This window comes from Panthera leo, chromosome D2, assembly GCF_018350215.1.
Source record: "Panthera leo isolate Ple1 chromosome D2, P.leo_Ple1_pat1.1, whole genome shotgun sequence".
NCBI classification, from domain to species: Eukaryota; Metazoa; Chordata; class Mammalia; order Carnivora; family Felidae; genus Panthera; species Panthera leo.
The window spans coordinates 20,989,628-20,993,569 of NC_056689.1; positions in this window are offsets into that span (position 1 = coordinate 20,989,628).

A 3,942-nucleotide genomic window follows, 5' to 3' on the forward strand; every position below is an offset into this window, starting at 1 on the left:
CAGCCACTTCCAGCAGCTTCAACAATTGCTCCTGGGATGGAGAAGGGAGTGAGAATAAACAATACCCCTATTCTTCACAGCTATTTCTCTGGATCAAGCCGGATTTCAGCAAAATTGAGAATTAAACACTTGGTGCTTTTTCACTCTCTCCCCACTTTGTGTGTTAGGTTTAATAATTTTTAAAACAGTCTTAAAATAACCTGTTATTGCAGAAATAGGACATATGCATTGTAGAAATGATAACATGCTAATAAATAACAGTTACAAAATAAAAACATCGCATTTGTACCATGCTAAGATCTCCATTGTGAACACCTGTGCGTGTCATTCTGGGCCATTTTCTATGTATATATGTACATATGTGTGTGGGTTTAACAGAAATGAGACTGTATACTTTTTATTATCTATTTTTCAACCAGTAATCTCTACATTATCTCTACTACTATCCAGACAATATTCATATTTTCCCAACTGGCCCCAAAATGTCCTTTAGCTGGTTTGTTCAAACCAATATCCAACCCATGACAATGATGACATTGCATCTTTTCATTTTTTCCCTTCAGTGTCTTTTAACCTTGTTCACTGCCCCCCCCCACCGACTTATGAGATAGGTGCCCCCAAAGATCCTGAAGAATGCCCCTCCTTCTGGATTTGAATTTGTTGCTCCCTTGCAGTGTTGCTCAGCTGTTCTCATAGAATAGAAATTCAGTCTAAAGTCTTGGTGGATTCAAGCTGCATCACATTAGAAGACGTAATATCTTAGCACACCATTGGAATGCTCAGCCTGACCCCTGGATTAGCGTGATGAAGCACTCATACCACATTGTGCTGGAAAGTGTTCACTTTGCATCTGAGTGCGTGACTATGTGGTATACCCTGGCACTATAGGGATGTTCAGTCATCCTTCAACCATCTGACTAGTGATTTTTAACTTGTTGGTCATGCCTACTTGGATCAATATTTTCATTATGGTTTCCAAAATGAGATTTTGCTCTTTTCTTCTTTATACATTAAGGGTTCATCCCCCTCTGAGCATCACAACTGTCCCAGTCACTTGTAGATTCTCAGGATGCCACATCAATGGTCCCTGTAAGCTTCCTGCCATGATGACCATACATGAAGGTACAAGTGTCCACATCTGCACCATGCTGTTCAGCATGGGGGAGGTTACCCTAGTCATGTCTTCAAGAAATAGTGCCTGATGCTTCTCTGTTTTATAACACTACTTGAAATGACACTCACGTAAGGGCAGTTGGGATGGATCATCAACTTCCTAAGTGGGATCATGAAATAGATCTTGGAAATAAGCGCACTCTTAAGTGATTTGTACATATTAGTAGGAAGCATTTAAAAGCTGGGTTTTTTTTCCCCTTGTGAAGTTTACTCTCTCCACTTCCCTCTTCCTCATCACTGACCTGTCAGGCTCCTCTGTGAGGTCTAGTAGGAAGGAACCAACCCTATCTAAGTCAAGTTCACTTGTCCCCATCAGTTGTTCTGTCCATCCCCCATGACCCAAGAACACATGACAGTTGGGACAACATGCTCCTGAAATTCTTGAACTTTGGATCCTGGAAAGGCAGTAACACAGTTTTATTGAATTCATCTTGTATACCAGGCATCCTGCTAGCGACATAGCTTAGGTTGCTACAACCAAATACCATAGTCTGAATATCTTATAAACAACAGAAATTTATTTCTCAGTTCTGGAAGCTGGAAGTCTGAGAGCAGAATGCTGGTGTGGTTGGTTTCTGGTGAAGGCCCTCTTCCGAGCTGCAGACTGCTGAATTCTCACTGTGCTCTAATAGTGGAAGGAACAAGGGAGCTCTCTGGGGCTTCTTCTGTAAGGGCAGGAATACCGCTCATAAGGGCTCTGTCCTCATGACCTAATCACCTGCAAAGGCCCCACCTCCTAATACCATCACATTGGGGTTTAAGTTTCAACATATGAATTTTGGGGGAACACAAACACTCTGTGTATAGCAGAACATAATTCTAAAATACCAATTTATGGATGAAGAAACTGGGGATAGAGATATTAAGATTCTTGCCCTGTGCTTCAGACATCTAGTTGCCTATCTGACCACATTACCCCCACTTTGTCCCTGCTAATAGAGTCTGCCATCCATTCTATAGGCTAAAAATGTCACAGCTAAGGATTGGGCATGTGACCTATCCAGCCCAGTGATACTCAGGGAATCTTTAAGGGGCTTCTGAGATAAGTTTTCCTGCCTCATAAATAGAAGTACACAAGAAGAAACTGCCCCTCTCCCCTTTTTCTCCTTTTACTTATAATAATGTGAGTTAATACCTGGAGTTATGGCAGCCACCTTGCTACCATAAGAGAATATTTCTAAAGACAAAAGCCAGCACAGTGATGATGGCAAGAGCAGAAAGATAGACAGAATTGAGTATCTGGTAGAATCACTTGAGCTGCCTTAGTAGCCTTGGAACTACCCTGGATCCCAGTCCCTGTTACATGAGATAGTAAATATCATCCATATATCTTATTCATACACCTAAGAAAGCAAAGAGTGAAGATTTGAACCCCACTCTATCTCCTATGAAGATAGAAATTTCAACTCCCTGGTTCTTCTGGTTGTTTCTAGGCCCTTGAATTCAAAGGAGACCCAGAGACTGCTTCCATGACAAGTTCCACCTAGCTACCTACAAACATGTGGAATGATGCTCAGCTCTTCACATAACTTTGGTCTCTTTCCAAACTAGGATTTATTTTCCAATGATTTCATCTGTGACCTACTGCCAACACTGGTTCCAAGTCTGCCCTTCACCAAAGATGAACATGCCCTTAGGATCCAGCTATGGGAAAGGCATCTCAAGCACTAAACTTCTTCATAACTGCAAGGAGCAGCAGAGGAGCTTTGTTGCTGCCTGGTAACCCAAGCCAAATAAATGCTGGGCAAATACTCTCAGTCTTCAGTTTGTCGGCCATGTAGCTATGCTTTCTGCTCATAGACTTGTCATCTATTCTCTATCTGTATGTCACTATCTATATAATTACAAATATTTCATATGTATCAGATGAGAAGGAGTTTCCTACCCTCTGCAATATTACATTTTGTCACTTTCCTTCTAGGTGCATACTACTTACCCATCAAAACTCACCTTCCACAAAGTCCATGTAATGTACTTTTATCCTAAGGTTAAAGTGGCAGATAAAAGCTTAAATCTACTCCCATAGAAGAATTGTACTTTAAGGATTTCCACTGCCTTCACCCAAAGGAGAAATCACACAGGAACTATAGGTGCTGAGGCCACCTGGTGGGAAGGAATTTTTAGTTCTGAGGCTCTTTTCCTGTGCCACTTACATCCCTCCCACAGACACAGTTATGACTGGTTTGGCAGTCCATATGCTTTAGCAAAAAATTAAAGTGAGCCAAGAGCAAGAGTCCATGGTGTTGCCTGACTCAGGGGCACTCAAAGTCAGGAGCTATTTCTATTTTTATTTAGTATCTGGAATTGTAAGTGCCTTCTGACCCTGTTTGGTTAGGGGTAAGGGAAGGCCATATATGTTTTGTGGCCCTGTTAATTACCACCATTGTCCCTTGCCCTTGTTGGAATAGGTAGTTGGAATCCTATAGGCAGATGTGCATTTCTTAACTTGGAAGGATTTCCACCCGGGGTCATGGGACCCCCAACTCACCCGTCAGACAGGATAGGGTCAGCAAAGCAGTGCTCAGCCAGACATCAGGAATTGGAGAAGCTTGTGCCCAGGACCCTGCACTCTACCCCTTTTTGCCCTCTCTGCTCTCTGTTCCAATCCTATCTATCTATTTGAGTCTTTTGCACTGTTTTTCTCCCCAGTAGTCCTTGTTAAAACATCCTTTCAGCTAAATCCTGGGAAAATGTTAAGACAGGATAAGAGCTTAATATGTTGTTCTCCTGAAGTCTTCTCATGCTTACCTTAGGAATGAAGTCCTTAGG